The sequence below is a fragment of the Phyllobates terribilis genome, unplaced genomic scaffold (genome assembly GCF_046119375.1).
Source record: "Phyllobates terribilis strain yellow unplaced genomic scaffold, ASM4611937v1 Scaffold_540__1_contigs__length_1147954, whole genome shotgun sequence".
In the NCBI taxonomy this organism is placed as follows: Eukaryota; Metazoa; Chordata; class Amphibia; order Anura; family Dendrobatidae; genus Phyllobates; species Phyllobates terribilis.
Genome location: NW_027363300.1, coordinates 906684 through 926873, shown reverse-complemented (window position 1 = coordinate 926873; position 20190 = coordinate 906684). Strand labels below are relative to the sequence as shown.

Here is a 20190-nt window from a genome sequence, read left to right as displayed (position 1 = left end):
ACGAGCAGCTGTCTACCCTTAGCAGGAGGGTTGCTGATTAATTACCTCTCCTGCTGCTGCTGCTGCTGGCTGTCCAGCAGCAGACTGAAGGTGGCTGCTGCTGTGCGCAGGTATATAAAGGCTCAGAGCCTATTATGACACGCGCAGCCAGCGTTCCATTGCCACATTCCGTCTACTGCAGGCGGGATACCTGGATGGCTGAATGTCACTGAGAAGCTCACAGAGACCGCCATAAGCAACAGTTTAAAAGAATGCCACAGACTAATCAACCAAACTTTTTGGGTTGGTTTCTCTTTTATAGTCTGCAGGCATTAAATGAAAGAAGTCAGTGTTCCAGCAGAGGGAGACAACGTTTCAGAAAAGGCATTGTAGCAAACCAAAAAAGAAATTTTAAGCGCAGCAGAGTAACCAGCTCACATACCTGTTAGCTCAGGTGAGTTTAAAAGGCTGCTGTTGATAACAAGGGCATTTGCTAAATAGATGGTGTGTGTGCAACAATATACTGAAAGGTCAATTATATTGTGCAGCTTATCTCACCACCTGTAGTTATTTAGGTGAAAGCTCCAAAATGCTTGCCTAATATGTCTGTTTATCCAAAAGGAAGTATAGAGGGAGAGCTAGATAGATAGCATTGCATTACATTACATTACATGGCAATGCAATGCACAGTTGCTGAAGTTGAACCAAAATGAGCTTGTCATCTGGCTTCTGCAACTTTTAACATGAAAAATCCAATGAGGAGAAGAAAAGCAAAGCCAAAGAGTCCATCCCAAAATCCGACAAACAAGCAAAATGAACAAAAAGCATTGAATTCAATTCTTTCTGATTTTAGAAACTGCATTAAAGAAGGGGTGCACCGGTCCTGGAGATACTGCAATACCAGGTCAATGCGTGGAGTGGACAGAGCAAGCTCTTTTTCCATCTCCCTGTTCTAAAAATCCATTTAATATATGGTCCCCAGATAGGGGACGTATCAGATATTAAACTGATAAGAACAGATACTACACTTGATCTTAGCCAAAAGGCCGAGAAGCGATAACCAGAATTGGTTTCCGACTACGGTGCCACCCAAGGATTCTGAAAAGTCCATTTGTGGAGATGGCCACCTGGACTCCCGTTAAGAAGACATGCTGTCAACCTCTAGATCCCTCACATGCCTGCACTTTTCGGCTTGCTGCTGCTGCAATCCACGCGTTTTAGATCTGCATAACTCCACCTCTTTTAGCACAGTACCCTGAACCCCCGGCTGTTCCCACCCGCCTCAACACCGTTGGAAGGGAGGAGAACCAATTAAGGCGGGGGGGGGGTGGAACGAGCAGCTGTCTACCCTTAGCAGGAGGGTTGCTGATTAATTACCTCTCCTGCTGCTGCTGCTGGCTGTCCAGCAGCAGACTGAAGGTGGCTGCTGCTGTGCGCAGGTATATAAAGGCTCAGAGCCTATTATGACACGCGCAGCCAGCGTTCCATTGCCACATTCCGTCTACTGCAGGCGGGATACCTGGATGGCTGAATGTCACTGAGAAGCTCACAGAGACCGCCATAAGCAAAAGTTTAAAAGAATGCCACAGACTAATCAACCAAACTTTTTGGGTTGGTTTCTCTTTTATAGTCTGCAGGCATTAAATGAAAGAAGTCAGTGTTCCAGCAGAGGGAGACAACGTTTCAGAAAAGGCATTGTAGCAAACCAAAAAAGAAATTTTAAGCGCAGCAGAGTAACCAGCTCACATACCTGTTAGCTCAGGTGAGTTTAAAAGGCTGCTGTTGATAACAAGGGCATTTGCTAAATAGATGGTGTGTGTGCAACAATATACTGAAAGGTCAATTATATTGTGCAGCTTATCTCACCACCTGTAGTTATTTAGGTGAAAGCTCCAAAATGCTTGCCTAATATGTCTGTTTATCCAAAAGGAAGTATAGAGGGAGAGCTAGATAGATACCATTGCATTACATTACATTACATGGCAATGCAATGCACAGTTGCTGAAGTTGAACCAAAATGAGCTTGTCATCTGGCTTCTGCAACTTTTAACATGAAAAATCCAATGAGGAGAAGAAAAGCAAAGCCAAAGAGTCCATCCCAAAATCCGACAAACAAGCAAAATGAACAAAAAGCATTGAATTCAATTCTTTCTGATTTTAGAAACTGCATTAAAGAAGGGGTGCACCGGTCCTGGAGATACTGCAATACCAGGTCAATGCGTGGAGTGGACAGAGCAAGCTCTTTTTCCATCTCCCTGTTCTAAAAATCCATTTAATATATGGTCCCCAGATAGGGGACGTATCAGATATTAAACTGATAAGAACAGATACTACACTTGATCTTAGCCAAAAGGCCGAGAAGCGATAACCAGAATTGGTTTCCGACTACGGTGCCACCCAAGGATTCTGAAAAGTCCATTTGTGGAGATGGCCACCTGGACTCCCGTTAAGAAGACATGCTGTCAACCTCTAGATCCCTCACATGCCTGCACTTTTCGGCTTGCTGCTGCTGCAATCCACGCGTTTTAGATCTGCATAACTCCACCTCTTTTAGCACAGTACCCTCAACCCCCGGCTGTTCCCACCCGCCTCAACACCGTTGGAAGGGAGGAGAACCAATTAAGGCGGGGGGGGGTGGAACGAGCAGCTGTCTACCCTTAGCAGGAGGGTTGCTGATTAATTACCTCTCCTGCTGCTGCTGCTGCTGGCTGTCCAGCAGCAGACTGAAGGTGGCTGCTGCTGTGCGCAGGTATATAAAGGCTCAGAGCCTATTATGACACGCGCAGCCAGCGTTCCATTGCCACATTCCGTCTACTGCAGGCGGGATACCTGGATGGCTGAATGTCACTGAGAAGCTCACAGAGACCGCCATAAGCAACAGTTTAAAAGAATGCCACAGACTAATCAACCAAACTTTTTGGGTTGGTTTCTCTTTTATAGTCTGCAGGCATTAAATGAAAGAAGTCAGTGTTCCAGCAGAGGGAGACAACGTTTCAGAAAAGGCATTGTAGCAAACCAAAAAAGAAATTTTAAGCGCAGCAGAGTAACCAGCTCACATACCTGTTAGCTCAGGTGAGTTTAAAAGGCTGCTGTTGATAACAAGGGCATTTGCTAAATAGATGGTGTGTGTGCAACAATATACTGAAAGGTCAATTATATTGTGCAGCTTATCTCACCACCTGTAGTTATTTAGGTGAAAGCTCCAAAATGCTTGCCTAATATGTCTGTTTATCCAAAAGGAAGTATAGAGGGAGAGCTAGATAGATAGCATTGCATTACATTACATTACATGGCAATGCAATGCACAGTTGCTGAAGTTGAACCAAAATGAGCTTGTCATCTGGCTTCTGCAACTTTTAACATGAAAAATCCAATGAGGAGAAGAAAAGCAAAGCCAAAGAGTCCATCCCAAAATCCGACAAACAAGCAAAATGAACAAAAAGCATTGAATTCAATTCTTTCTGATTTTAGAAACTCCATTAAAGAAGGGGTGCACCGGTCCTGGAGATACTGCAATACCAGGTCAATGCGTGGAGTGGACAGAGCAAGCTCTTTTTCCATCTCCCTGTTCTAAAAATCCATTTAATATATGGTCCCCAGATAGGGGACGTATCAGATATTAAACTGATAAGAACAGATACTACACTTGATCTTAGCCAAAAGGCCGAGAAGCGATAACCAGAATTGGTTTCTGACTACGGTGCCACCCAAGGATTCTGAAAAGTCCATTTGTGGAGATGGCCACCTGGACTCCCGTTAAGAAGACATGCTGTCAACCTCTAGATCCCTCACATGCCTGCACTTTTCGGCTTGCTGCTGCTGCAATCCACGCGTTTTAGATCTGCATAACTCCACCTCTTTTAGCACAGTACCCTCAACCCCCGGCTGTTCCCACCCGCCTCAACACCGTTGGAAGGGAGGAGAACCAATTAAGGCGGGGGGGGGGGTGGAACGAGCAGCTGTCTACCCTTAGCAGGAGGGTTGCTGATTAATTACCTCTCCTGCTGCTGCTGGCTGTCCAGCAGCAGACTGAAGGTGGCTGCTGCTGTGCGCAGGTATATAAAGGCTCAGAGCCTATTATGACACGCGCAGCCAGCGTTCCATTGCCACATTCCGTCTACTGCAGGCGGGATACCTGGATGGCTGAATGTCACTGAGAAGCTCACAGAGACCGCCATAAGCAACAGTTTAAAAGAATGCCACAGACTAATCAACCAAACTTTTTGGGTTGGTTTCTCTTTTATAGTCTGCAGGCATTAAATGAAAGAAGTCAGTGTTCCAGCAGAGGGAGACAACGTTTCAGAAAAGGCATTGTAGCAAACCAAAAAAGAAATTTTAAGCGCAGCAGAGTAACCAGCTCACATACCTGTTAGCTCAGGTGAGTTTAAAAGGCTGCTGTTGATAACAAGGGCATTTGCTAAATAGATGGTGTGTGTGCAACAATATACTGAAAGGTCAATTATATTGTGCAGCTTATCTCACCACCTGTAGTTATTTAGGTGAAAGCTCCAAAATGCTTGCCTAATATGTCTGTTTATCCAAAAGGAAGTATAGAGGGAGAGCTAGATAGATAGCATTGCATTACATTACATTACATGGCAATGCAATGCACAGTTGCTGAAGTTGAACCAAAATGAGCTTGTCATCTGGCTTCTGCAACTTTTAACATGAAAAATCCAATGAGGAGAAGAAAAGCAAAGCCAAAGAGTCCATCCCAAAATCCGACAAACAAGCAAAATGAACAAAAAGCATTGAATTCAATTCTTTCTGATTTTAGAAACTGCATTAAAGAAGGGGTGCACCGGTCCTGGAGATACTGCAATACCAGGTCAATGCGTGGAGTGGACAGAGCAAGCTCTTTTTCCATCTCCCTGTTCTAAAAATCCATTTAATATATGGTCCCCAGATAGGGGACGTATCAGATATTAAACTGATAAGAACAGATACTACACTTGATCTTAGCCAAAAGGCCGAGAAGCGATAACCAGAATTGGTTTCCGACTACGGTGCCACCCAAGGATTCTGAAAAGTCCATTTGTGGAGATGGCCACCTGGACTCCCGTTAAGAAGACATGCTGTCAACCTCTAGATCCCTCACATGCCTGCACTTTTCGGCTTGCTGCTGCTGCAATCCACGCGTTTTAGATCTGCATAACTCCACCTCTTTTAGCACAGTACCCTCAACCCCCGGCTGTTCCCACCCGCCTCAACACCGTTGGAAGGGAGGAGAACCAATTAAGGCGGGGGGGGGGGTGGAACGAGCAGCTGTCTACCCTTAGCAGGAGGGTTGCTGATTAATTACCTCTCCTGCTGCTGCTGCTGCTGGCTGTCCAGCAGCAGACTGAAGGTGGCTGCTGCTGTGCGCAGGTATATAAAGGCTCAGAGCCTATTATGACACGCGCAGCCAGCGTTCCATTGCCACATTCCGTCTACTGCAGGCGGGATACCTGGATGGCTGAATGTCACTGAGAAGCTCACAGAGACCGCCATAAGCAACAGTTTAAAAGAATGCCACAGACTAATCAACCAAACTTTTTGGGTTGGTTTCTCTTTTATAGTCTGCAGGCATTAAATGAAAGAAGTCAGTGTTCCAGCAGAGGGAGACAACGTTTCAGAAAAGGCATTGTAGCAAACCAAAAAAGAAATTTTAAGCGCAGCAGAGTAACCAGCTCACATACCTGTTAGCTCAGGTGAGTTTAAAAGGCTGCTGTTGATAACAAGGGCATTTGCTAAATAGATGGTGTGTGTGCAACAATATACTGAAAGGTCAATTATATTGTGCAGCTTATCTCACCACCTGTAGTTATTTAGGTGAAAGCTCCAAAATGCTTGCCTAATATGTCTGTTTATCCAAAAGGAAGTATATAGGGAGAGCTAGATAGATAGCATTGCATTACATTACATTACATGGCAATGCAATGCACAGTTGCTGAAGTTGAACCAAAATGAGCTTGTCATCTGGCTTCTGCAACTTTTAACATGAAAAATCCAATGAGGAGAAGAAAAGCAAAGCCAAAGAGTCCATCCCAAAATCCGACAAACAAGCAAAATGAACAAAAAGCATTGAATTCAATTCTTTCTGATTTTAGAAACTGCATTAAAGAAGGGGTGCACCGGTCCTGGAGATACTGCAATACCAGGTCAATGCGTGGAGTGGACAGAGCAAGCTCTTTTTCCATCTCCCTGTTCTAAAAATCCATTTAATATATGGTCCCCAGATAGGGGACGTATCAGATATTAAACTGATAAGAACAGATACTACACTTGATCTTAGCCAAAAGGCCGAGAAGCGATAACCAGAATTGGTTTCCGACTACGGTGCCACCCAAGGATTCTGAAAAGTCCATTTGTGGAGATGGCCACCTGGACTCCCGTTAAGAAGACATGCTGTAAACCTCTAGATCCCTCACATGCCTGCACTTTTCGGCTTGCTGCTGCTGCAATCCACGCGTTTTAGATCTGCATAACTCCACCTCTTTTAGCACAGTACCCTCAACCCCCGGCTGTTCCCACCCGCCTCAACACCGTTGGAAGGGAGGAGAACCAATTAAGGCGGGGGGGGGGTGGAACGAGCAGCTGTCTACCCTTAGCAGGATGGTTGCTGATTAATTACCTCTCCTGCTGCTGCTGCTGCTGGCTGTCCAGCAGCAGACTGAAGGTGGCTGCTGCTGTGCGCAGGTATATAAAGGCTCAGAGCCTATTATGACACGCGCAGCCAGCGTTCCATTGCCACATTCCGTCTACTGCAGGCGGGATACCTGGATGGCTGAATGTCACTGAGAAGCTCACAGAGACCGCCATAAGCAACAGTTTAAAAGAATGCCACAGACTAATCAACCAAACTTTTTGGGTTGGTTTCTCTTTTATAGTCTGCAGGCATTAAATGAAAGAAGTCAGTGTTCCAGCAGAGGGAGACAACGTTTCAGAAAAGGCATTGTAGCAAACCAAAAAAGAAATTTTAAGCGCAGCAGAGTAACCAGCTCACATACCTGTTAGCTCAGGTGAGTTTAAAAGGCTGCTGTTGATAACAAGGGCATTTGCTAAATAGATGGTGTGTGTGCAACAATATACTGAAAGGTCAATTATATTGTGCAGCTTATCTCACCACCTGTAGTTATTTAGGTGAAAGCTCCAAAATGCTTGCCTAATATGTCTGTTTATCCAAAAGGAAGGATAGAGGGAGAGCTAGATAGATAGCATTGCATTACATTACATTACATGGCAATGCAATGCACAGTTGCTGAAGTTGAACCAAAATGAGCTTGTCATCTGGCTTCTGCAACTTTTAACATGAAAAATCCAATGAGGAGAAGAAAAGCAAAGCCAAAGAGTCCATCCCAAAATCCGACAAACAAGCAAAATGAACAAAAAGCATTGAATTCAATTCTTTCTGATTTTAGAAACTGCATTAAAGAAGGGGTGCACCGGTCCTGGAGATACTGCAATACCAGGTCAATGCGTGGAGTGGACAGAGCAAGCTCTTTTTCCATCTCCCTGTTCTAAAAATCCATTTAATATATGGTCCCCAGATAGGGGACGTATCAGATATTAAACTGATAAGAACAGATACTACACTTGATCTTAGCCAAAAGGCCGAGAAGCGATAACCAGAATTGGTTTCCGACTACGGTGCCACCCAAGGATTCTGAAAAGTCCATTTGTGGAGATGGCCACCTGGACTCCCGTTAAGAAGACATGCTGTCAACCTCTAGATCCCTCACATGCCTGCACTTTTCGGCTTGCTGCTGCTGCAATCCACGCGTTTTAGATCTGCATAACTCCACCTCTTTTAGCACAGTACCCTCAACCCCCGGCTGTTCCCACCCGCCTCAACACCGTTGGAAGGGAGGAGAACCAATTAAGGCGGGGGGGGGGTGGAACGAGCAGCTGTCTACCCTTAGCAGGAGGGTTGCTGATTAATTACCTCTCCTGCTGCTGCTGCTGCTGGCTGTCCAGCAGCAGACTGAAGGTGGCTGCTGCTGTGCGCAGGTATATAAAGGCTCAGAGCCTATTATGACACGCGCAGCCAGCGTTCCATTGCCACATTCCGTCTACTGCAGGCGGGATACCTGGATGGCTGAATGTCACTGAGAAGCTCACAGAGACCGCCATAAGCAACAGTTTAAAAGAATGCCACAGACTAATCAACCAAACTTTTTGGGTTGGTTTCTCTTTTATAGTCTGCAGGCATTAAATGAAAGAAGTCAGTGTTCCAGCAGAGGGAGACAACGTTTCAGAAAAGGCATTGTAGCAAACCAAAAAAGAAATTTTAAGCGCAGCAGAGTAACCAGCTCACATACCTGTTAGCTCAGGTGAGTTTAAAAGGCTGCTGTTGATAACAAGGGCATTTGCTAAATAGATGGTGTGTGTGCAACAATATACTGAAAGGTCAATTATATTGTGCAGCTTATCTCACCACCTGTAGTTATTTAGGTGAAAGCTCCAAAATGCTTGCCTAATATGTCTGTTTATCCAAAAGGAAGTATAGAGGGAGAGCTAGATAGATAGCATTGCATTACATTACATTACATGGCAATGCAATGCACAGTTGCTGAAGTTGAACCAAAATGAGCTTGTCATCTGGCTTCTGCAACTTTTAACATGAAAAATCCAATGAGGAGAAGAAAAGCAAAGCCAAAGAGTCCATCCCAAAATCCGACAAACAAGCAAAATGAACAAAAAGCATTGAATTCAATTCTTTCTGATTTTAGAAACTGCATTAAAGAAGGGGTGCACGGGTCCTGGAGATACTGCAATACCAGGTCAATGCGTGGAGTGGACAGAGCAAGCTCTTTTTCCATCTCCCTGTTCTAAAAATCCATTTAATATATGGTCCCCAGATAGGGGACGTATCAGATATTAAACTGATAAGAACAGATACTACACTTGATCTTAGCCAAAAGGCCGAGAAGCGATAACCAGAATTGGTTTCCGACTACGGTGCCACCCAAGGATTCTGAAAAGTCCATTTGTGGAGATGGCCACCTGGACTCCCGTTAAGAAGACATGCTGTCAACCTCTAGATCCCTCACATGCCTGCACTTTTCGGCTTGCTGCTGCTGCAATCCACGCGTTTTAGATCTGCATAACTCCACCTCTTTTAGCACAGTACCCTCAACCCCCGGCTGTTCCCACCCGCCTCAACACCGTTGGAAGGGAGGAGAACCAATTAAGGCGGGGGGGGGGGTGGAACGAGCAGCTGTCTACCCTTAGCAGGAGGGTTGCTGATTAATTACCTCTCCTGCTGCTGCTGCTGGCTGTCCAGCAGCAGACTGAAGGTGGCTGCTGCTGTGCGCAGGTATATAAAGGCTCAGAGCCTATTATGACACGCGCAGCCAGCGTTCCATTGCCACATTCCGTCTACTGCAGGCGGGATACCTGGATGGCTGAATGTCACTGAGAAGCTCACAGAGACCTCCATAAGCAACAGTTTAAAAGAATGCCACAGACTAATCAACCAAACTTTTTGGTTTGGTTTCTCTTTTATAGTCTGCAGGCATTAAATGAAAGAAGTCAGTGTTCCAGCAGAGGGAGACAACGTTTCAGAAAAGGCATTGTAGCAAACCAAAAAAGAAATTTTAAGCGCAGCTGAGTAACCAGCTCACATACCTGTTAGCTCAGGTGAGTTTAAAAGGCTGCTGTTGATAACAAGGGCATTTGCTAAATAGATGGTGTGTGTGCAACAATATACTGAAAGGTCAATTATATTGTGCAGCTTATCTCACCACCTGTAGTTATTTAGGTGAAAGCTCCAAAATGCTTGCCTAATATGTCTGTTTATCCAAAAGGAAGTATAGAGGGAGAGCTAGATAGATAGCATTGCATTACATTACATTACATGGCAATGCAATGCACAGTTGCTGAAGTTGAACCAAAATGAGCTTGTCATCTGGCTTCTGCAACTTTTAACATGAAAAATCCAATGAGGAGAAGAAAAGCAAAGCCAAAGAGTCCATCCCAAAATCCGACAAACAAGCAAAATGAACAAAAAGCATTGAATTCAATTCTTTCTGATTTTAGAAACTGCATTAAAGAAGGGGTGCACCGGTCCTGGAGATACTGCAATACCAGGTCAATGCGTGGAGTGGACAGAGCAAGCTCTTTTTCCATCTCCCTGTTCTAAAAATCCATTTAATATATGGTCCCCAGATAGGGGACGTATCAGATATTAAACTGATAAGAACAGATACTACACTTGATCTTAGCCAAAAGGCCGAGAAGCGATAACCAGAATTGGTTTCCGACTACGGTGCCACCCAAGGATTCTGAAAAGTCCATTTGTGGAGATGGCCACCTGGACTCCCGTTAAGAAGACATGCTGTCAACCTCTAGATCCTTCACATGCCTGCACTTTTCGGCTTGCTGCTGCTGCAATCCACGCGTTTTAGATCTGCATAACTCCACCTCTTTTAGCACAGTACCCTCAACCCCCGGCTGTTCCCACCCGCCTCAACACCGTTGGAAGGGAGGAGAACCAATTAAGGCGGGGGGGGGTGGAACGAGCAGCTGTCTACCCTTAGCAGGAGGGTTGCTGATTAATTACCTCTCCTGCTGCTGCTGCTGCTGGCTGTCCAGCAGCAGACTGAAGGTGGCTGCTGCTGTGCGCAGGTATATAAAGGCTCAGAGCCTATTATGACACGCGCAGCCAGCGTTCCATTGCCACATTCCGTCTACTGCAGGCGGGATACCTGGATGGCTGAATGTCACTGAGAAGCTCACAGAGACCTCCATAAGCAACAGTTTAAAAGAATGCCACAGACTAATCAACCAAACTTTTTGGGTTGGTTTCTCTTTTATAGTCTGCAGGCATTAAATGAAAGAAGTCAGTGTTCCAGCAGAGGGAGACAACGTTTCAGAAAAGGCATTGTAGCAAACCAAAAAAGAAATTTTAAGCGCAGCTGAGTAACCAGCTCACATACCTGTTAGCTCAGGTGAGTTTAAAAGGCTGCTGTTGATAACAAGGGCATTTGCTAAATAGATGGTGTGTGTGCAACAATATACTGAAAGGTCAATTATATTGTGCAGCTTATCTCACCACCTGTAGTTATTTAGGTGAAAGCTCCAAAATGCTTGCCTAATATGTCTGTTTATCCAAAAGGAAGTATAGAGGGAGAGCTAGATAGATAGCATTGCATTACATTACATTACATGGCAATGCAATGCACAGTTGCTGAAGTTGAACCAAAATGAGCTTGTCATCTGGCTTCTGCAACTTTTAACATGAAAAATCCAATGAGGAGAAGAAAAGCAAAGCCAAAGAGTCCATCCCAAAATCCGACAAACAAGCAAAATGAACAAAAAGCATTGAATTCAATTCTTTCTGATTTTAGAAACTGCATTAAAGAAGGGGTGCACCGGTCCTGGAGATACTGCAATACCAGGTCAATGCGTGGAGTGGACAGAGCAAGCTCTTTTTCCATCTCCCTGTTCTAAAAATCCATTTAATATATGGTCCCCAGGTAGGGGACGTATCAGATATTAAACTGATAAGAACAGATACTACACTTGATCTTAGCCAAAAGGCCGAGAAGCGATAACCAGAATTGGTTTCCGACTACGGTGCCACCCAAGGATTCTGAAAAGTCCATTTGTGGAGATGGCCACCTGGACTCCCGTTAAGAAGACATGCTGTCAACCTCTAGATCCCTCACATGCCTGCACTTTTCGGCTTGATGCTGCTGCAATCCACGCGTTTTAGATCTGCATAACTCCACCTCTTTTAGCACAGTACCCTCAACCCCCGGCTGTTCCCACCCGCCTCAACACCGTTGGAAGGGAGGAGAACCAATTAAGGCGGGGGGGGGGTGGAACGAGCAGCTGTCTACCCTTAGCAGGAGGGTTGCTGATTAATTACCTCTCCTGCTGCTGCTGCTGCTGGCTGTCCAGCAGCAGACTGAAGGTGGCTGCTGCTGTGCGCAGGTATATAAAGGCTCAGAGCCTATTATGACACGCGCAGCCAGCGTTCCATTGCCACATTCCGTCTACTGCAGGCGGGATACCTGGATGGCTGAATGTCACTGAGAAGCTCACAGAGACCGCCATAAGCAACAGTTTAAAAGAATGCCACAGACTAATCAACCAAACTTTTTGGGTTGGTTTCTCTTTTATAGTCTGCAGGCATTAAATGAAAGAAGTCAGTGTTCCAGCAGAGGGAGACAACGTTTCAGAAAAGGCATTGTAGCAAACCAAAAAAGAAATTTTAAGCACAGCAGAGTAACCAGCTCACATACCTGTTAGCTCAGGTGAGTTTAAAAGGCTGCTGTTGATAACAAGGGCATTTGCTAAATAGATGGTGTGTGTGCAACAATATACTGAAAGGTCAATTATATTGTGCAGCTTATCTCACCACCTGTAGTTATTTAGGTGAAAGCTCCAAAATGCTTGCCTAATATGTCTGTTTATCCAAAAGGAAGTATAGAGGGAGAGCTAGATAGATAGCATTGCATTACATTACATTACATGGCAATGCAATGCACAGTTGCTGAAGTTGAACCTAAATGAGCTTGTCATCTGGCTTCTGCAACTTTTAACATGAAAAATCCAATGAGGAGAAGAAAAGCAAAGCCAAAGAGTCCATCCCAAAATCCGACAAACAAGCAAAATGAACAAAAAGCATTGAATTCAATTCTTTCTGATTTTAGAAACTGCATTAAAGAAGGGGTGCACCGGTCCTGGAGATACTGCAATACCAGGTCAATGCGTGGAGTGGACAGAGCAAGCTCTTTTTCCATCTCCCTGTTCTAAAAATCCATTTAATATATGGTCCCCAGATAGGGGACGTATCAGATATTAAACTGATAAGAACAGATACTACACTTGATCTTAGCCAAAAGGCCGAGAAGCGATAACCAGAATTGGTTTCCGACTACGGTGCCACCCAAGGATTCTGAAAAGTCCAATTGTGGAGATGGCCACCTGGACTCCCGTTAAGAAGACATGCTGTCAACCTCTAGATCCCTCACATGCCTGCACTTTTCGGCTTGCTGCTGCTGCAATCCACGCGTTTTAGATCTGCATAACTCCACCTCTTTTAGCACAGTACCCTCAACCCCCGGCTGTTCCCACCCGCCTCAACACCGTTGGAAGGGAGGAGAACCAATTAAGGCGGGGGGGGGGTGGAACGAGCAGCTGTCTACCCTTAGCAGGAGGGTTGCTGATTAATTACCTCTCCTGCTGCTGCTGCTGCTGGCTGTCCAGCATCAGACTGAAGGTGGCTGCTGCTGTGCGCAGGTATATAAAGGCTCAGAGCCTATTATGACACGCGCAGCCAGCGTTCCATTGCCACATTCCGTCTACTGCAGGCGGGATACCTGGATGGCTGAATGTCACTGAGAAGCTCACAGAGACCGCCATAAGCAACAGTTTAAAAGAATGCCACAGACTAATCAACCAAACTTTTTGGGTTGGTTTCTCTTTTATAGTCTGCAGGCATTAAATGAAAGAAGTCAGTGTTCCAGCAGAGGGAGACAACGTTTCAGAAAAGGCATTGTAGCAAACCAAAAAAGAAATTTTAAGCGCAGCAGAGTAACCAGCTCACATACCTGTTAGCTCAGGTGAGTTTAAAAGGCTGCTGTTGATAACAAGGGCATTTGCTAAATAGATGGTGTGTGTGCAACAATATACTGAAAGGTCAATTATATTGTGCAGCTTATCTCACCACCTGTAGTTATTTAGGTGAAAGCTCCAAAATGCTTGCCTAATATGTCTGTTTATCCAAAAGGAAGTATAGAGGGAGAGCTAGATAGATAGCATTGCATTACATTACATTACATGGCAATGCAATGCACAGTTGCTGAAGTTGAACCAAAATGAGCTTGTCGTCTGGCTTCTGCAACTTTTAACATGAAAAATCCAATGAGGAGAAGAAAAGCAAAGCCAAAGAGTCCATCCCAAAATCCGACAAACAAGCAAAATGAACAAAAAGCATTGAATTCAATTCTTTCTGATTTTAGAAACTGCATTAAAGAAGGGGTGCACCGGTCCTGGAGATACTGCAATACCAGGTCAATGCGTGGAGTGGACAGAGCAAGCTCTTTTTCCATCTCCCTGTTCTAAAAATCCATTTAATATATGGTCCCCAGATAGGGGACGTATCAGATATTAAACTGATAAGAACAGATACTACACTTGATCTTAGCCAAAAGGCCGAGAAGCGATAACCAGAATTGGTTTCCGACTACGGTGCCACCCAAGGATTCTGAAAAGTCCATTTGTGGAGATGGCCACCTGGACTCCCGTTAAGAAGACATGCTGTCAACCTCTAGATCCCTCACATGCCTGCACTTTTCGGCTTGCTGCTGCTGCAATCCACGCGTTTTAGATCTGCATAACTCCACCTCTTTTAGCACAGTACCCTCAACCCCCGGCTGTTCCCACCCGCCTCAACACCGTTGGAAGGGAGGAGAACCAATTAAGGCGGGGGGGGGGGGGGTGGAACGAGCAGCTGTCTACCCTTAGCAGGAGGGTTGCTGATTAATTACCTCTCCTGCTGCTGCTGCTACTGGCTGTCCAGCAGCAGACTGAAGGTGGCTGCTGCTGTGCGCAGGTATATAAAGGCTCAAAGCCTATTATGACACGCGCAGCCAGCGTTCCATTGCCACATTCCGTCTACTGCAGGCGGGATACCTGGATGGCTGAATGTCACTGAGAAGCTCACAGAGACCGCCATAAGCAACAGTTTAAAAGAATGCCACAGACTAATCAACCAAACTTTTTGGGTTGGTTTCTCTTTTATAGTCTGCAGGCATTAAATGAAAGAAGTCAGTGTTCCAGCAGAGGGAGACAACGTTTCAGAAAAGGCATTGTAGCAAACCAAAAAAGAAATTTTAAGCGCAGCAGAGTAACCAGCTCACATACCTGTTAGCTCAGGTGAGTTTAAAAGGCTGCTGTTGATAACAAGGGCATTTGCTAAATAGATGGTGTGTGTGCAACAATATACTGAAAGGTCAATTATATTGTGCAGCTTATCTCACCACCTGTAGTTATTTAGGTGAAAGCTCCAAAATGCTTGCCTAATATGTCTGTTTATCCAAAAGGAAGTATAGAGGGAGAGCTAGATAGATAGCATTGCATTACATTACATTACATGGCAATGCAATGCACAGTTGCTGAAGTTGAACCAAAATGAGCTTGTCATCTGGCTTCTGCAACTTTTAACATGAAAAATCCAATGAGGAGAAGAAAAGCAAAGCCAAAGAGTCCATCCCAAAATCCGACAAACAAGCAAAATGAACAAAAAGCATTGAATTCAATTCTTTCTGATTTTAGAAACTGCATTAAAGAAGGGGTGCACCGGTCCTGGAGATACTGCAATACCAGGTCAATGCGTGGAGTGGACAGAGCAAGCTCTTTTTCCATCTCCCTGTTCTAAAAATCCATTTAATATATGGTCCCCAGATAGGGGACGTATCAGATATTAAACTGATAAGAACAGATACTACACTTGATCTTAGCCAAAAGGCCGAGAAGCGATAACCAGAATTGGTTTCCGACTACGGTGCCACCCAAGGATTCTGAAAAGTCCATTTTTGGAGATGGCCACCTGGACTCCCGTTAAGAAGACATGCTGTCAACCTCTAGATCCCTCACATGCCTGCACTTTTCGGCTTGCTGCTGCTGCAATCCACGCGTTTTAGATCTGCATAACTCCACCTCTTTTAGCACAGTACCCTCAACCCCCGGCTGTTCCCACCCGCCTCAACACCGTTGGAAGGGAGGAGAACCAATTAAGGCGGGGGGGGGGGTGGAACGAGCAGCTGTCTACCCTTAGCAGGAGGGTTGCTGATTAATTACCTCTCCTGCTGCTGCTGCTGCTGGCTGTCCAGCAGCAGACTGAAGGTGGCTGCTGCTGTGCGCAGGTATATAAAGGCTCAGAGCCTATTATGACACGCGCAGCCAGCGTTCCATTGCCACATTCCGTCTACTGCAGGCGGGATACCTGGATGGCTGAATGTCACTGAGAAGCTCACAGAGACCGCCATAAGCAACAGTTTAAAAGAATGCCACAGACTAATCAACCAAACTTTTTGGGTTGGTTTCTCTTTTATAGTCTGCAGGCATTAAATGAAAGAAGTCAGTGTTCCAGCAGAGGGAGACAACGTTTCAGAAAAGGCATTGTAGCAAACCAAAAAAGAAATTTTAAGCGCAGCAGAGTAACCAGCTCACATACCTGTTAGCTCAGGTGAGTTTAAAAGGCTGCTGTTGATAACAAGGGCATTTGCTAAATAGATGGTGTGTGTGCAACAATATACTGAAAGGTCAATTATATTGTGCAGCTTATCTCACCACCTGTAGTTATTTAGGTGAAAGCTCCAAAATGCTTGCCTAATATGTCTGTTTATCCAAAAGGAAGTATAGAGGGAGAGCTAGATAGATAGCATTGCATTACATTACATTACATGGCAATGCAATGCACAGTTGCTGAAGTTGAACCAAAATGAGCTTGTCATCTGGCTTCTGCAACTTTTAACATGAAAAATCCAATGAGGAGAAGAAAAGCAAAGCCAAAGAGTCCATCCCAAAATCCGACAAACAAGCAAAATGAACAAAAAGCATTGAATTCAATTCTTTCTGATTTTAGAAACTGCATTAAAGAAGGGGTGCACCGGTCCTGGAGATACTGCAATACCAGGTCAATGCGTGGAGTGGACAGAGCAAGCTCTTTTTCCATCTCCCTGTTCTAAAAATCCATTTAATATATGGTCCCCAGATAGGGGACGTATCAGATATTAAACTGATAAGAACAGATACTACACTTGATCTTAGCCAAAAGGCCGAGAAGCGATAACCAGAATTGGTTTCCGACTACGGTGCCACCCAAGGATTCTGAAAAGTCCATTTGTGGAGATGGCCACCTGGACTCCCGTTAAGAAGACATGCTGTCAACCTCTAGATCCCTCACATGCCTGCACTTTTCGGCTTGCTGCTGCTGCAATCCACGCGTTTTAGATCTGCATAACTCCACCTCTTTTAGCACAGTACCCTCAACCCCCGGCTGTTCCCACCCGCCTCAACACCGTTGGAAGGGAGGAGAACCAATTAAGGCGGGGGGGGGTGGAACGAGCAGCTGTCTACCCTTAGCAGGAGGGTTGCTGATTAATTACCTCTCCTGCTGCTGCTGCTGCTGGCTGTCCAGCAGCAGACTGAAGGTGGCTGCTGCTGTGCGCAGGTATATAAAGGCTCAGAGCCTATTATGACACGCGCAGCCAGCGTTCCATTGCCACATTCCGTCTACTGCAGGCGGGATACCTGGATGGCTGAATGTCACTGAGAAGCTCACAGAGACCGCCATAAGCAACAGTTTAAAAGAATGCCACAGACTAATCAACCAAACTTTTTGGGTTGGTTTCTCTTTTATAGTCTGCAGGCATTAAATGAAAGAAGTCAGTGTTCCAGCAGAGGGAGACAACGTTTCAGAAAAGGCATTGTAGCAAACCAAAAAAGAAATTTTAAGCGCAGCAGAGTAACCAGCTCACATACCTGTTAGCTCAGGTGAGTTTAAAAGGCTGCTGTTGATAACAAGGGCATTTGCTAAATAGATGGTGTGTGTGCAACAATATACTGAAAGGTCAATTATATTGTGCAGCTTATCTCACCACCTGTAGTTATTTAGGTGAAAGCTCCAAAATGCTTGCCTAATATGTCTGTTTATCCAAAAGGAAGTATAGAGGGAGAGCTAGATAGATAGCATTGCATTACATTACATTGCATGGCAATGCAATGCACAGTTGCTGAAGTTGAACCAAAATGAGCTTGTCATCTGGCTTCTGCAACTTTTAACATGAAAAATCCAATGAGGAGAAGAAAAGCAAAGCCAAAGAGTCCATCCCAAAATCCGACAAACAAGCAAAATGAACAAAAAGCATTGAATTCAATTCTTTCTGATTTTAGAAACTGCATTAAAGAAGGGGTGCACCGGTCCTGGAGATACTGCAATACCAGGTCAATGCGTGGAGTGGACAGAGCAAGCTCTTTTTCCATCTCCCTGTTCTAAAAATCCATTTAATATATGGTCCCCAGATAGGGGACGTATCAGATATTAAACTGATAAGAACAGATACTACACTTGATCTTAGCCAAAAGGCCGAGAAGCGATAACCAGAATTGGTTTCCGACTACGGTGCCACCCAAGGATTCTGAAAAGTCCATTTGTGGAGATGGCCACCTGGACTCCCGTTAAGAAGACATGCTGTCAACCTCTAGATCCCTCACATGCCTGCACTTTTCGGCTTGCTGCTGCTGCAATCCACGCGTTTTAGATCTGCATAACTCCACCTCTTTTAGCACAGTACCCTCAACCCCCGGCTGTTCCCACCCGCCTCAACACCGTTGGAAGGGAGGAGAACCAATTAAGGCGGGGGGGGGGTGGAACGAGCAGCTGTCTACCCTTAGCAGGAGGGTTGCTGATTAATTACCTCTCCTGCTGCTGCTGCTGCTGGCTGTCCAGCAGCAGACTGAAGGTGGCTGCTGCTGTGCGCAGGTATATAAAGGCTCAGAGCCTATTATGACACGCGCAGCCAGCGTTCCATTGCCACATTCCGTCTACTGCAGGCGGGACACCTGGATGGCTGAATATCACTGAGAAGCTCACAGAGACCGCCATAAGCAACAGTTTAAAAGAATGCCACAGACTAATCAACCAAACTTTTTGGGTTGGTTTCTCTTTTATAGTCTGCAGGCATTAAATGAAAGAAGTCAGTGTTCCAGCAGAGGGAGACAACGTTTCAGAAAAGGCATTGTAGCAAACCAAAAAAGAAATTTTAAGCGCAGCAGAGTAACCAGCTCACATACCTGTTAGCTCAGGTGAGTTTAAAAGGCTGCTGTTGATAACAAGGGCATTTGCTAAATAGATGGTGTGCGTGCAACAATATACTGAAAGGTCAATTATATTGTGCAGCTTATCTCACCACCTGTAGTTATTTAGGTGAAAGCTCCAAAATGCTTGCCTAATATGTCTGTTTATCCAAAAGGAAGTATAGAGGGAGAGCTAGATAGATAGCATTGCATTACATTACATTACATGGCAATGCAATGCACAGTTGCTGAAGTTGAACCAAAATGAGCTTGTCATCTGGCTTCTGCAACTTTTAACATGAAAAATCCAATGAGGAGAAGAAAAGCAAAGCCAAAGAGTCCATCCCAAAATCCGACAAACAAGCAAAATGAACAAAAAGCATTGAATTCAATTCTTTCTGATTTTAGAAACTGCATTAAAGAAGGGGTGCACCGGTCCTGGAGATACTGCAATACCAGGTCAATGCGTGGAGTGGACAGAGCAAGCTCTTTTTCCATCTCCCTGTTCTAAAAATCCATTTAATATATGGTCCCCAGATAGGGGATGTATCAGATATTAAACTGATAAGAACAGATACTACACTTGATCTTAGCCAAAAGGCCGAGAAGCGATAACCAGAATTGGTTTCCGACTACGGTGCCACCCAAAGATTCTGAAAAGTCCATTTGTGGAGATGGCCACCTGGACTCCCGTTAAGAAGACATGCTGTCAACCTCTAGATCCCTCACATGCCTGCACTTTTCGGCTTGCTGCTGCTGCAATCCACGCGTTTTAGATCTGCATAACTCCACCTCTTTTAGCACAGTACCCTCAACCCCCGGCTGTTCCCACCCGCCTCAACACCGTTGGAAGGGAGGAGAACCAATTAAGGCGGGGGGGGGGGTGGAACGAGCAGCTGTCTACCCTTAGCAGGAGGGTTGCTGATTAATTACCTCTCCTGCTGCTGCTGCTGGCTGTCCAGCAGCAGACTGAAGGTGGCTGCTGCTGTGCGCAGGTATATAAAGGCTCAGAGCCTATTATGACACGCGCAGCCAGCGTTCCATTGCCACATTCCGTCTACTGCAGGCGGGATACCTGGATGGCTGAATGTCACTGAGAAGCTCACAGAGACCGCCATAAGCAACAGTTTAAAAGAATGCCACAGACTAATCAACCAAACTTTTTGGGTTGGTTTCTCTTTTATAGTCTGCAGGCATTAAATGAAAGAAGTCAGTGTTCCAGCAGAGGGAGACAACGTTTCAGAAAAGGCATTGTAGCAAACCAAAAAAGAAATTTTAAGCGCAGCAGAGTAACCAGCTCACATACCTGTTAGCTCAGGTGAGTTTAAAAGGCTGCTGTTGATAACAAGGGCATTTGCTAAATAGATGGTGTGTGTGCAACAATATACTGAAAGGTCAATTATATTGTGCAGCTTATCT

General features: G+C 45.1%; 15 non-coding genes across 15 annotated transcripts; all 15 read right to left on the bottom strand.

Annotated features, from left to right (window-relative positions):
* Positions 1-846: 846 nt before the first annotated feature.
* Positions 847-1037, bottom strand: LOC141232948 (U2 spliceosomal RNA). The gene has a single exon (XR_012299118.1). It is a non-coding gene; the product is annotated as a U2 spliceosomal RNA (small nuclear RNA).
* Positions 1038-2154: 1117 nt separating this feature from the next.
* LOC141232947 (U2 spliceosomal RNA) lies at positions 2155-2345 on the bottom strand. The gene has a single exon (XR_012299117.1). It is a non-coding gene; the product is annotated as a U2 spliceosomal RNA (small nuclear RNA).
* Positions 2346-3464: 1119 nt separating this feature from the next.
* Positions 3465-3655, bottom strand: LOC141232946 (U2 spliceosomal RNA). The gene has a single exon (XR_012299116.1). It is a non-coding gene; the product is annotated as a U2 spliceosomal RNA (small nuclear RNA).
* Positions 3656-4770: 1115 nt separating this feature from the next.
* Positions 4771-4961, bottom strand: LOC141232945 (U2 spliceosomal RNA). Its single transcript, XR_012299115.1, has one exon. It is a non-coding gene; the product is annotated as a U2 spliceosomal RNA (small nuclear RNA).
* A 1121-nt stretch (positions 4962-6082) lies between these two features.
* On the bottom strand, positions 6083-6273 carry LOC141232944 (U2 spliceosomal RNA). Its single transcript, XR_012299114.1, has one exon. It is a non-coding gene; the product is annotated as a U2 spliceosomal RNA (small nuclear RNA).
* A 1120-nt stretch (positions 6274-7393) lies between these two features.
* LOC141232942 (U2 spliceosomal RNA) lies at positions 7394-7584 on the bottom strand. Its single transcript, XR_012299113.1, has one exon. It is a non-coding gene; the product is annotated as a U2 spliceosomal RNA (small nuclear RNA).
* A 1120-nt stretch (positions 7585-8704) lies between these two features.
* Positions 8705-8895, bottom strand: LOC141232403 (U2 spliceosomal RNA). Its single transcript, XR_012298655.1, has one exon. It is a non-coding gene; the product is annotated as a U2 spliceosomal RNA (small nuclear RNA).
* A 1118-nt stretch (positions 8896-10013) lies between these two features.
* LOC141232941 (U2 spliceosomal RNA) lies at positions 10014-10204 on the bottom strand. The gene has a single exon (XR_012299112.1). It is a non-coding gene; the product is annotated as a U2 spliceosomal RNA (small nuclear RNA).
* Positions 10205-11323: 1119 nt separating this feature from the next.
* On the bottom strand, positions 11324-11514 carry LOC141233075 (U2 spliceosomal RNA). Its single transcript, XR_012299240.1, has one exon. It is a non-coding gene; the product is annotated as a U2 spliceosomal RNA (small nuclear RNA).
* Positions 11515-12634: 1120 nt separating this feature from the next.
* Positions 12635-12825, bottom strand: LOC141232939 (U2 spliceosomal RNA). Its single transcript, XR_012299110.1, has one exon. It is a non-coding gene; the product is annotated as a U2 spliceosomal RNA (small nuclear RNA).
* Positions 12826-13945: 1120 nt separating this feature from the next.
* On the bottom strand, positions 13946-14136 carry LOC141232938 (U2 spliceosomal RNA). The gene has a single exon (XR_012299109.1). It is a non-coding gene; the product is annotated as a U2 spliceosomal RNA (small nuclear RNA).
* Positions 14137-15260: 1124 nt separating this feature from the next.
* On the bottom strand, positions 15261-15451 carry LOC141232937 (U2 spliceosomal RNA). Its single transcript, XR_012299108.1, has one exon. It is a non-coding gene; the product is annotated as a U2 spliceosomal RNA (small nuclear RNA).
* A 1121-nt stretch (positions 15452-16572) lies between these two features.
* Positions 16573-16763, bottom strand: LOC141232936 (U2 spliceosomal RNA). Its single transcript, XR_012299107.1, has one exon. It is a non-coding gene; the product is annotated as a U2 spliceosomal RNA (small nuclear RNA).
* Positions 16764-17882: 1119 nt separating this feature from the next.
* LOC141232935 (U2 spliceosomal RNA) lies at positions 17883-18073 on the bottom strand. The gene has a single exon (XR_012299106.1). It is a non-coding gene; the product is annotated as a U2 spliceosomal RNA (small nuclear RNA).
* A 1120-nt stretch (positions 18074-19193) lies between these two features.
* LOC141232396 (U2 spliceosomal RNA) lies at positions 19194-19384 on the bottom strand. The gene has a single exon (XR_012298648.1). It is a non-coding gene; the product is annotated as a U2 spliceosomal RNA (small nuclear RNA).
* Positions 19385-20190: the final 806 nt, after the last annotated feature.